A 13050-nucleotide genomic window follows, 5' to 3' on the forward strand; every position below is an offset into this window, starting at 1 on the left:
GTTTGCTATGTTTTTATCTCCACTATGTTGATTGTGTACTTGTGTTCTAGTTAGTTATATTTGAAGATGTATTATTTTGCTTGTTATCCTTTCTTGTAACGCCGTCTTATCCCTTTATAAATACTATAAACACTATAAATGTGTTTTATTATTACAATCCCTACCATGGCTAGTATTGGGTGTTCCTTTATTCAACTCCTCTATTAGAACTTTCAGAATAGCCATGGAGTAGTCTTTGTGTCGCGGAACATTTGGTTGTCAACTTAATGTTAGCTAGGTAGCTAACAAGGTAGAAACAAACCAAAACATTGTTTAGAAAGTTGCTTTTAATTGCCTGGTTTGCAAGATTGACATATACTAAATTCATTTTTAAACGGATGGGTTTATTGGTGTTTAAATACACAAGTTATGCTATTTAAGACCACCAGGCTGCTGATGTCATGCAGCCTGTCATTTTTGTGTTCATACTTTTTCATAACGATAATGACAAGTTTGATGCTGGACGACAATAGAATGTTCATGATGTCACTGCGACAACTGTCTACAGACATGTCAATAGACATAGTATAAACCAGCCTTGATTTTTTGTTTAGTACACTACCATACTAACTCTGTTTAGCACATGGCCTCAGATGTGAATTCTTAAAGAGATGGATGGGGCTAAGGCTTAAGAGGGTGTGAATGATGCTGAATGGGTGTAGACAAAGAAGAGCTCTCCAGTAGGTGTACCAAAACATTCAAGGGCCATTAATACGAACTCATTTGCCCTGCGGCGCCAGGGCATAGTTACCTACAGCCCACCTGTAAAGGATCTCTGGCCTGCTCTGCGCATGGAGTCGCAGGTAAAATTGCACAGCTGTTTTTTTTTTACACAATTATAACCTGTATTAGTTATACTGAATTCAATTGTGATACTGTGTTGCCGAACTTGTGATAATACTGTTAACTACTCTCCTTTGCTGTCTGTCATTTCCAAATGTAGGCGTATGCAGAGTTCCGGCGAATCACAAACCAGAACTTGCCGAACACCTTTCTTCTATGCTGCACTTGACCGTCACACCCCTCGTTTGATGACCTTGTACCGACAGAGGGCATTGAATACTGGAAGGATCGTTAATGCTTTGGTTGACATTCTGAGGTGTCATGATCTAGGCTACGGTTAAGACGGAGGATCTTTAGGGCACTGCACATAACGCTGGAATCAGATTTGGGTCTAATGCAAAGATCAACTACTTGTAAACCTTGAAAGTATAATAATAGTATTTGAAAGGCTGCAAGACTTTGCCCTTTTGTGACTAGTCCATTGGTTCCATTGTTCCAGGCAAATTAAACCAAGCCCAGCACTTATCACAAGTGATTTTAGGCAAAATATACAAATGTTTCTCTAGTGGATATTTTGTCAATTAAACAAATTACATACTGTTGATGTACCAGGTTAGATTTGTAAGCATATGAAATAAAATACATTTATGATTACCATTATGGTAACACTTTACTTGACTCCCAGTGTCATAACACATTATGACACGGTCATAACCATGTCATAATATGTCATAACAGCTGACATAACTTGTCATAACCTGTCATAATATGGTCATAACACCTCCTGTAGCTCAGTTGGTAGAGCATGGAGCTTGTAACGCCAGGGTTGTGGGTTCGTTTCCCACGGGGGGCCAGTATGAAAAATGTATGCACTCACTAAACTGTAAGTCGCTCTAGATAAGAGCGTCTGCTAAATGACTAAAATGTAAAATGTAATGACCCATATATTTACACCTGTTGTGACATATATTGCGTTATGTTATGGCTGGTTATGACACCTACATAAGAGTGTCAAATCCCACATTTATTCAAATTAGTTTTTTCCCTGGCAATAAGTTTTATTTTGTTTGTTTCTTAAATCCTTTGCTGTTGTTGTAATTAATTCTAATACAGTCATGTTTTATTCATCATATTTTAAATAACTTGTAGAAAATACACTTTATGACACTGTCATGAAGCATTATGACCATCCTGTGTCACTTTACTTGGACTAAGTAATTTCACTACGACACTGTCAAGAAACATTATGACCATAATAATCATATAAATCAGATTGGCCTATCACGTACAGTCAAAAAGAGGGTGTCTTGTCCTGTTCCTGAAATCTGCTCATTCATCCCAGTCATCAGCAACAGAGCATTGGGGTAGGTGCATGTCTTTCATCAATGTGTGCGCAATTACAATGGTAATTTAATATGGTCAATTTCAAAGAATGTTATAAAACATAAACATACTGTTGACACGTAAGCTATGGTGTAATTGAATGTTTTGCCTTGTGTGGTAGGTTTTGTGGGTTTTGACACTCTTATGTAGGTCTCATAACCAGTCATAAAATAACGCAATATATTGTGTGTCACAACAGGCCTAAATACAGTGCATTCGGAAAGTATTCAACCACTCCACTTTTTCCACATTTTGTTACATTACAGCCTTATTCTAAAATTGATTAAATTAATTGTTTTCTTCATCAATCTACACACAATACCCCATAATGACGAAGCAAAAACTGGTTTTTAGAAATGTTTGCAAATGTATTAAAAATAAAAAACAGAAATACCTTATTTACATAAGTATTCAGACCCTTTGCTATGAGACTCGAAATTGAGGTCAGATGCATCCTGTTTCCATTGATCATCCTTGAGATGTTTCTACAACTTGATTGGAGTCCACCTGTGGTAAAGTAAAATGATTGAACATTATTTGGAAAGGCACACACCTGTCTATATAAGGTCCCACAGTTTACAGTGCATGTCAGAGCAAAAACCAAGCCATGAGGTCGAAGGAATTGTCCGTAGAGCTCCGAGACAGGATTGTGTCGAGGCACAGGTCTGGGGAAGGGTACCATAACATTTCTGCAGCATTGAAGGTCCCCAAGAACCCAGTGGCCTCCATTATTCTTAAATGGAAGAAGTTTGGAACCACCAAGACTAGAGAAGGGTCTTGGTCAGGTAGGTGACCAAGAACCTAATGGTCACTCTGACAGAGCTCCAGAGTTCCTCTGTGGAGATGGGAGCACCTTCCAGAAGGACAGCCATCTCTGCAGCACTCCACCAATCAGGCCTTTATGGAATACGACTTTCCCGAAGCAGATCCTTTGTTTGCTCTCCCCAGGGCAACTGAACTGATTCCAGAGGCTGACCCAAAACATCGCCGGCGGAGGAGAGGCACTCGGAGCGGCCTGCTAATATTCAGTCTTGGGTTAACAAGCTCGACGAACTAAGGATTTCCTTCCAGAGAGACATCAAGGCCCATAACATCCTCTATTTCACGGAAACATGACTCTCTTGGGATATTCTGTCGGAATTGGTCCAGCCAGATGGGTTCTCAGTTCATCTCGCAGACAGGAATAAATATCTCTCCGGGAAGCAGAAGGGCGGAGGTGTGTGTTTCATGATTAACGACTCATTGTGTAATTGTAGTAACATAAAGGAACTCGAGTCCTTCTGTTCACCCGACCTAGAATATCTCACAATCAAATGCCGACCGTATTATCTCCCAAGATAATTTTCTTTGGTTATAGTCACGGCAGTGTATACCCCCCCTCAAGCCGATACCACGACGGCCCTCTAAGAACTTCACTGGACCTTATGCAAACTGGAAACCACATATCCTGAGGCTGAATTTATTGTAGGCGGGGATTTTAACAAAGCAAATTTCAGGACTAGGCTTCCAAAGTTCTATCAACATATTGACTGTTGTACTCGCGCTGCTAAAATCCTCGACCATTGCTATTCGAACTTCCCGGGATGGTTATAAGGCCCTCCCCCGCCCTTCTTTCGGCAAATCTGACCACGACTCCATTTTGCTTCTCCCTTCCTATAGGCAGAAACTCAAACAGAAAGTTCCCATGCTAAGGACTATTCAACGCTGGTCTGACCAATCGGAATCCACGCTTCAAGATTGTTTTGATCACACGGACTGGGATCTGTTGTTCCGGGTAGCTTCCGGAAATAATCTAAACGAATACACTGAAACGGTGACTGAGTTTATCAGGACGTTTTTAGGTGATGTTGTGCCCACTGTGACTATTAAAACCTACCCTAACCAGAAACCGTGGATAGATGGCAGCATTCGCGCAAATCTGAAAGCGCGAACCACTGCATTCAACCATGGCAAGGTGACTGGGAATATGGCAGAATACAAACAGTGTAGCTACTCACTCCGCAAGGCAATTAAACAGGAAAAACATCAGTATAGAGACAAAGTGGAGTTGCAATTCAACGGCTCAGACACAAGACATATGTGGCAGGGTCTACAGACAATCACGGACTACAAAAGGAAAACCAGCCACGTCGCCAACACCGACATCTTGCTTCCAGACAAGCTAAACACCTTCTTCGCCCGCTTTGAGGATAACAAAGTGCCACTGACGAGTCCCACTACCAAGGACTGTGGCCTCTCCTTCTCCATGGCCGATGTGATTAAGACATTTAAGCATGTTAACCCCCGCAAGGCTGCCGGCCCAGATCATATCACCTCTACCTTACCTGTCACCCTAGACCCACTCCAATTTGCATACCGCCCCAATAGATACACAGACGATGCAGTCGCCATCACACTGCACACTGCCCCATCCCATCTGGACAAGAGGAATACCTATGTAAGAATGCTGTTCATTGACTATAGCTCAGCATTCAACACCATAGTACCCTCCAAGCTCATCATTAAGCTCGAGGCCCTGGGTCTGAACCCCGCCCTGTGCAACTGGGTCCTGCACTTCCTGACGGGCCGCCCCCAGGTGGTGAAGGTAGGGAACAACATCTCCACTTCGCTGATCCTCAACACTGGGGCCCCACAAGGGTGTGTGCTCAGCCCCCTCCTGTACTCCCTGTTCACCAATGACTGCGTGGCCAAGCACGTCTCCAACTCAATCATCAAGTTTGCAGATGACAAAACAGTCGTAAGCTTGATTACCAACAATGACGAGACCGCCTACAGGGAGGAGGTGAGGGCTCTGGGAGTGTGGTGCCAGGAAAATAACCTCTCACTCAACATTAACAAAACAAAGTGTCCTTTGACAGCTCTTTGGTCTTGGCCATAGTGGAGTTTGGAGTGTGACTGTTTGAGGTTGTGGACAGGTGTCTTTTATACTGATAACAAGTTCAAACAGGTGCCATTTATACAGGTAACAAGTGAAGGACAGAGGATCCTCTTAAAGAAGAAGTTACAGGTCTGTGAGAGCCAGAAAGCTTGCTTGTTTGTAGGTGACCAAATACTTATTTTCCACCATAATTTGCAAATAAATTCATTAAAAATCCTACAATGTGATTTTCTGGAATTTTTTTTCTCAATTTGTCTGTCATAGTTGACGTGTACCTATGATGAAAATTACAGGCCTCTCTCATCTTTTTAAGTGGGAGAACTTGCACAATTGGTGGCTGACTAAATCCTTTTTTCCCCCACTGTACATACTGCATTCTATTCTATAATATTCTACTGTATCTTAGTCCATGCCACTCTGTCATTGCTTGTCCATATATGTATATATTCTTAAATCCCATTCCTTACTAGTTTTGTCTGTATTGGGTATATGTTGTGAAATGGTTAGATATTACTAGTTAGATATTACTGAACTGTCAGAGCTAGAAGCACAATATTTCGCTACACCCGCTATAACATCTGCTAAACACATGTATGTGACAAATAAAATGTGATTTGATTTGATTTATGGTAGAGTGGCCAGAAGGAAGCCACTCTTCAGTAAAAGGCACATGACAGCCCGCTTGGAGTTGACCAAAATGCTCTGGTCTGATGAAACCAAGATTGAAATCTTTGGCTTGAATGCCAAGTGTCACATCTGGAATAAACCTGGCACTGCTCATCACCTGGCCAATACCATCCCTACGGTGAAGCATGCTGTGGGGATGTTTTTCAGCGGCAGGGACTGGGAGACTAGTCAGGATTGAGGGAAAGATACAGAGAGATCCTTGATGAAAACCTTCTCCAGAGCGCTCAGGACCTCAGACTGGGGCTAAGGTTCACATTCCAACAGGACAACGACCCTAAGCACACAGCCAAGACAACGCAGGAGTGGCTTCGGGACAAGTCTCTGAATGTCCTTGAGTGGCCCAGCCAGAGCCCAGACTTGAACCCGAACGAACATCTCTGGAGAGACCTGAAAATAGCTGTGCACCAACACTCCAAATCCAACCTGACAGAGCTTGAGAGGATCTGCAGAGAAGAATGGGAGAAACTCCCCAAATACAGGTGTGCCAAGCTTGTAGCGTCATACCCAAGAAGACTCGAGGCTGTAATCGCTGCCAAAGGTCCTTCAACAAAGTACTGAGTAAAGGCTCTGAATACTTATGTAAATGTGATTGTTCCGTTTTTTATTTGTAGTAAATGTGCAAAAATATCAAAAAAAAGTTTTTTGCTTCGTCATTGTGGGGTACTGTGTGTAGATTGATGGGGAAAATAAATAATTTAATCAATTTTGGAATAAGGTTGTAGTGTAACAAAATATTGAAAAAGTGAAGGAATACTTTCCGAATGCACTGTATATGTTTCATGACAGTGTTACGACCATATTATAACAGGTTATGACCGTGTCATAACGTGTTATGATGCTGGGTGTCAAGTAAAGAGTTACCATGATGTGTAATCCTTTTAGGAACCAAATGTTGTTGTGATGGCGCCCACGGAGATGGCAGCCTCGCGACTAGCTCTTAGGAAACTTTGCGGTATTTTGTTTTTTATATATATTATTTTTTAATGTTATTAGCTCATGAAATATTTTGTGTCATTTTGTGTTCACACAATAAACCAGTTTTCAATGATATAGCTACCATCACACAACGCAGATGATAGTGTACAGGGTTAGTTATCATAATCTTTGAGCACACTGTTCATGCAACTACACACCATTATTAGTTGGCTAACTAGTGTTCTACAAAGACATAGCAATGGTGGTCTGGTAGCAGAATGTGTATACCATAAAATTTGGAATTAGGAATTTAATAGGATCTCTATGGTGTATGTATGCACTGTACAGGTGATGGCCAAGTGCATGAACATGTGTTGGTGGCATGTTACTGACCACCCAGGTTTTGCCCTGTATGCCTCAACCCACATGCCCTATGCAATGCTTACAGGCAAGAACATGGGGACATGGATGCTGAAATACATTGGTAGGTAAATGCAAACTATGCTATGTTAGAGCACAGGCAGGGTTCTAATTATAGGGGGACTGGACATCCCTATAGTAACTGAAATATCAATGAACCCCCAGTCAATGGGGAAATCTAACCCTGAGAAAAAGAATAGTGGACTAGAATACACCTGTAGGCTTTTTGTAGATTGGAATACATTTTATTCAATTTCAAAGTCTTTATTTGCAATTGTGATAACAGGTTCTGTGAGACTTAGGCAAATCGTTGGCAGAAAGTCATTGTGCATTAGTGCCGTGGGTACCTAGGAACGCATGTCCACTTGATAATCCCAGCGTATGCAGGCCAGATTCCCCGATCCCACGGGGACTACACTGGCTTCAAACTTACCCCATTAGAATAATGTAGTCAGTCAAATTGTGTAAACATCCTCACTTTATTTAAATGCTACAATTAAATCAAAACTTTATTGCAATATAACCACTGACTCAGCATCTGTCCATCTGGTCTCACGCAGCACAGCAGTCCTGTAAAACATATGACAAAAAAGTAGAGTTAGTTAATTGAATTTATTGTACATTGTACTCTTAGAAAAAAGGGTTCCAAAAGGGTTCTTCGGCTGTACCCATAGGAGAACCCTTTTTGGTTCCAGGTAAAACCCTTTTTGGTTCCATGTAGAACCATTTTGGGTTCCATGTTCCATGTAGAACCCTCTGTGGATAGGAATCTACATTGAACCCGAAACGGTTCTACTTGGAACTAAAAGGAATCTACCTGGAATCAACAAGGGTTCTTCAAATGGTTCTCCTATGGGGACAGCCGAATAAACCTTTTAGGTTCTAGATAGCACATTTTCTTCTAAGAGTGTAGGTGGAATCCTAACTTGAGATTTATGTGCTTTGACTTTTGTGCAAATCATGCTGTGATGTCAGTGGGATATTTATGGCAGAAATTATGTGTTGATATGATTCAGCCCCATCTGTCATGGCTCCAAATCCAACATCAACATATCCTAGTGATAGGATTCCGTGACTTACCTTCACTATACTTGAATGAATGTGTAGACTGCACTCTGGGCGCAGTACTTCAGTGTGTGGCGGTAGAACACATTTACTGTGTTGACGGCTGCAACTGCTTTCTCATCCAGTCTCCGGTCATCACACTATTGCTAAAGCAATAGCAGTCCCTGTAGCAGACGTGAAAGACAGAGGTAGATGTAAAGTGTGGTAAACAGTTGAACAGTGATACCTGTCTGTCATGGCTGTATACAAACAGTTGTTATAACTATCATAGATCAATATTTAACTTCTAGACCGATACATACTCAAGCATTCTCCAGAGAGGCAAAGCAAGACTGGTGTTTGGCCACGGCGTCACTCTTCTCCGGTCGGTCGTATTCAATGCAGAGGGGGGCTATGATAGTCACGCTTTCCAGCAGCTGTTGGTATGGCCCTGAATCTCACACAACATCCTGGAACAGTAGCGCCAAGGAGTTTGTGGACTTAGCTAAGAAAAATGTATTACATATACAGGCAGTTATAAAATTGGAGTAATTACTATTGCTACAGCAAAGCAATGGGGGGGAATAACTTACCATACATAGGATGAGATTTCAAAATTTTGGTGGAGTAGTCTCCTTTCTTCCACTTAGGGAACAGAATCATGAACCTGGGTTCTCCGGCTGCAGTGGTTGCCTGAGGCCTGTCTGCATTCTCGTTGTAGTGAATGGCTGCAAGGAGAAGTCTGTAAGACAACATGTCAGACATGTGAGTGAACATCACAAGTATGTTTAACATTCACATTGACCTTCGCCAGCCCCTAACCGTCTCACAGTCTCTCTCCTTCCCAAGGGCATCACGTTTTTTCCACACAGTTGGATAGATGCAAAATAACAGACAGATTATTACACATACTTGTTGCCTGTGCAGTCCCCCCGTCATACCCACACTTTCTGAAAATTGAAAATTGAACAACTACATATATTTAGCCACATGCTACCCATCGTAGTAGTGCTTAATGTCAGGCATCTCCTCCCTCAGGTACTACTGGATTGAGATGTGTTGATCTGTGATAATGGAGCCGATGCTGACATCTGACACGATGCTCCTCAGCAGTCCCTCCTTCTCCATTCTCAGACTATTGCCAACTTCGTTGCTCTGTGGAAGAGATTAACAGTATCATTAGCAATGTTTCCCTCAATCTTTGTTAGGCTGGGCACAGAGGCCCCCAAATCAGGATTCAGGATTGCCATTACCAACATGGCACTGAAAAGTCGCTCTGGATAAGAGCGTCTGCTAAATGACTAAAATGTAAAATGTAAAAAGGTACTCCACGGATCAAAAGCTCACCTTTACAAGTTGTACATCAAGCACTCTGTTAATGTTGAAGTTGACCATGGTGTAGGACCCCGTTAGATGTTAGTGTTTGAGATCAATGTCCGTCCAACACAAGAGAATTGTGGACATTTGTATATGTGTGCGTATGGTCAAATATGCGTAGGACATGCAGGCATGTGTACCTTTCTCCACAAATACATTTTACGAGCATGCAAATACATTTTACGAACCACATTTTGCACAGTGGCCAGGCAAGTCTGCTGTCATATCCCCTCCAAGATCCACAGGTTCCCTGACATACTGCTGGATGACTCTCTGCTCTGACTTCCACTGCCAGTATATGGTTGGAAGCTGGACCGTTTTCTGATGGCTGTAAAAGGTCGACTCAGATATGATCTGCACTTTTAGTGCATTCAGGATCTGAAACAGAAATTAAGCACATAAAAGAGCTGTTCAGCATTATGTACTTACATGAAAGGTATTAGGTGGCACTACAACATATATTGCTTTACCTTGTTTGTCTGAGCAATAGAAGAGCCTGTGAAAGCAATAGCTGCAGTTAGGTGGAGGTTGCCTGCAGGGGTGTCGGACACATACGGCTGACTCTTCCATGTCTTGATGTGGTCACAGTGAGGCCATATCTGGACAGTGGAAATCAGGGTGCCTTTGAACCGCTTTGTGATGTTCCATGTTCTGGTGCAAACCGGACAACAGTGGAAAAGCTGCAGCAGACAATATTTGTACACAATGTACTTCTTCACCATGTGAACAGGTGTGTCAGGGACTCTGCAATAGTGATAAAAAAGTTGCCGGTATGAGGTACACTTTCTCCACTGTCTACGTTAGTCTACATGTAGTATTTTGGCACAGCAATGCAGTTCACTGATCAAATGGGTCAGTACAACAACCCATAAATTGTCATTACAAGCTCACTATAGTGTCATCTTAGACTGCCTATCTTAATCTTTTCTTTTTATTGGCCAGTCAGAGATATGGCTTTTTCTTTGCAACTCTGCCTAGAAGGTCAGCATCCCGGAGTCGCCTCTTCACTGTTAACGTTGAGACTGGTGTTTTGCGGGTACTATTTAATTAAGCTGCAAGTTGAGGACCTGTGAGGCGTCTGTTTCTCAAACTAGACACTCTAATGTATTTGTCCTCTTGCTCAGTTGTGCACCGGGGCCTCCCACTCCTCTTTCTATTCTGGTTAGAGCCAGTTTGCGCTGTTCTGTGAAGGGAGAAGTACACAGCGTTGTACGAGATCTTCCGTTTCTTGGCAATTTCTCGCATGGAATAGCCTTCAGTTCTCAGAACAAGAATAGACTGATGAGTTTCAGAAGAAAGTTATTTGTTTCTGGACCTTTTGAGCCAGTAATTGAACCCACAATTGCTGATGCTCCAGATACTCAACTAGTCTCAAGAAGGCCAGTTGTATTTCTTCTTTAATCAGCACAACAGTTTTCAGCGGTGCTAACATAATTGCAAAAGGGTTTTCTAATGATCAATTAGCCTTTTAAAATGATAAACTTGGATTAGCAAACACAACGTGCCATTGGAACACAGGACTGATGGTTGCTGATAATGGGCCTCTGTACGCCTATGTAGATATTGCATAAAAAATCTGCCGTTTCCAGATACAATAGCCATTTACAACATTAGCAATGTCTACACTGTATTTCGGATCAATTTTATGTTATTTTAATGGACTAAAAAATGTGTGACCCCAAACTTTTGAACAGTAGTGTATATATTTTTAATTCATTCCTTACTTAGATGTGTGTGTATTGGGTATATGTTGTGAAATTGTTAGATATTGCTGCACTCTCGGAGCTAGAAGCACAAGCATTTCACTACACCCGCAATTACATCTGCTAAACACATGTATGTGACCAATAACATTTTATTTTATTTTATTTGAATAGTCCGCTCTTGGCCTTTTTACTGGAATGCAAGGAGCTAAGGTTTCAGGCATGTACACCAGTGTTGCTGTATTGCAATAGACGATCTTGCATTTTGGCTGGAACTGGGTGGCTGTAAATTATGCAGAAAGACAATAGATTGTTTTGTGTCTCAGTGATACGCTAATCACAGCTTGTGATCCACATGCTACTTTTTTGCATGATAAACAGGCAAAATGACGGGTTTGATAATCTGGTGAACTGTAGGCTAGAGAAATTAGGCAGTTAATTATCTCATTCCCATTGGCAAACCCAGTCAAACTGTCTTCCCCAAAGACCTTCCCTACGCGAGTGCAGCCTGTTCCGCTCACACTCTCCTAACCCAGCCTCAGCTCCACTGAACCCTACCTCAGATAGCGATTTGTGTTGATATTGTTTTTCAATTGAGCTGCGAATTTACACAGTATGCCTGTATTTGAGGTAATCTGAATGTCAAGTATGTCAGTAACAACAGTAACATGAGGTAACATTACATTTGAGTAGGTCGGGAGAGGCAAAGGAAATAGCCAAGCCAACTAGCTAATTATTCTAGTTGATGTGTTGTTATGAGCACAACTGTAGTTTCTACTTGAGTGTCAGAAACTCACCCTTGCTCCTCCTTTGTGGGGATGCTCGCGCAGATAAATCACAAGCCTGCGGCGGGTCTGTCTGGCAGCCGATCTCTCTTGTTCTAGAAACCTGTAAATATATGTACATTGTACAGTTTTGGATATGTTTTGCCCTAAACCAAATAGTTGGTAGCTAGCTAGCTAACTTGAACTGAACTCACTTAATTCAGATGTTTTGATAGCATACATTTATCACAGCTAGCTAGTCAGCAGTCAGCTAGCTAGTCAACTAGCTAATGTCGTTAGGTAACTAACTAGCTAATTACTTGCATAATCATTTCTTGTAATGATGTAGCTAACTAGAAGAAGCAAGTTTAGAATTTACATTTGATCAGCTAACTAGCTAGCTGAGAAGCTTTCTTTACTTACAGTCTCGTTGTCTGGGTAGATGGTCGGAACAACATTTTCATTGAGTCAAAGTTTGCCTCATTTGAAAGTCCAAGTAATTTGAAAAGGACTCCTGGGTGAAATGCGCATTGCAGACTGAAGCGCGTACATTTTCTTGCGACTCTTCCAAGATGAGGAAAGTTATCCACTGATGGTCAACATGAGGATGGAGACCTCGGGAGGGAAACTCATGCAAACCCCGGTCTTTGATGTTGCAACCAGAAACCCTACACGCACAGTGGGGCATTGTACATATGGGCAGACAGACAAACGTAATAAGCTAAAAACAGATAGACAAACAAATGCAGAAGTGAGACACATGAACGTGGACAAAGCTACAAACAAGGATAGAAGAACCAACCAACCAACCCATACACACACACACACACACACACACACACACAGCGAGAGACAGACAGACGGATAGAGGGATAGATAGAGATGATGGATCAATCGATAGATCGATAGATAGATAGATAGATAGATAGATAGATAGATAGATAGATAGATAGATAGATAGATAGATAGATAGATAGATAGATAGATAGATAGATAGATAGATAGATAGATAGATAGATAGATAGATAGATAGATAGATAGATAGATAGATAGATAG

General features: G+C 41.7%; 1 long non-coding RNA gene across 6 annotated transcripts; it reads right to left on the reverse strand.

Annotated features, from left to right (window-relative positions):
• Nucleotides 1-7565: 7565 nt before the first annotated feature.
• LOC123483955 lies at nt 7566-12850 on the reverse strand. Of its 6 annotated transcripts, none has more exons than XR_006658350.1 (7): nt 12417-12850; nt 12027-12117; nt 9997-10270; nt 8743-9904; nt 8473-8654; nt 8186-8334; nt 7566-7675 (listed from the first exon to the last, which is right to left on the reverse strand). It is a non-coding gene; the product is annotated as an uncharacterized LOC123483955 (long non-coding RNA). The 6 variants fall into 6 exon arrangements; XR_006658353.1 differs by having other exon boundaries at nt 8743-9304; nt 9715-9904; nt 12027-12850; XR_006658352.1 differs by having other exon boundaries at nt 8743-9304; nt 9497-9904; nt 12027-12850.
• Nucleotides 12851-13050: the final 200 nt, after the last annotated feature.

This window comes from Coregonus clupeaformis, unplaced genomic scaffold, assembly GCF_020615455.1.
Source record: "Coregonus clupeaformis isolate EN_2021a unplaced genomic scaffold, ASM2061545v1 scaf0169, whole genome shotgun sequence".
Lineage (NCBI taxonomy): Eukaryota > Metazoa > Chordata > Actinopteri > Salmoniformes > Salmonidae > Coregonus > Coregonus clupeaformis.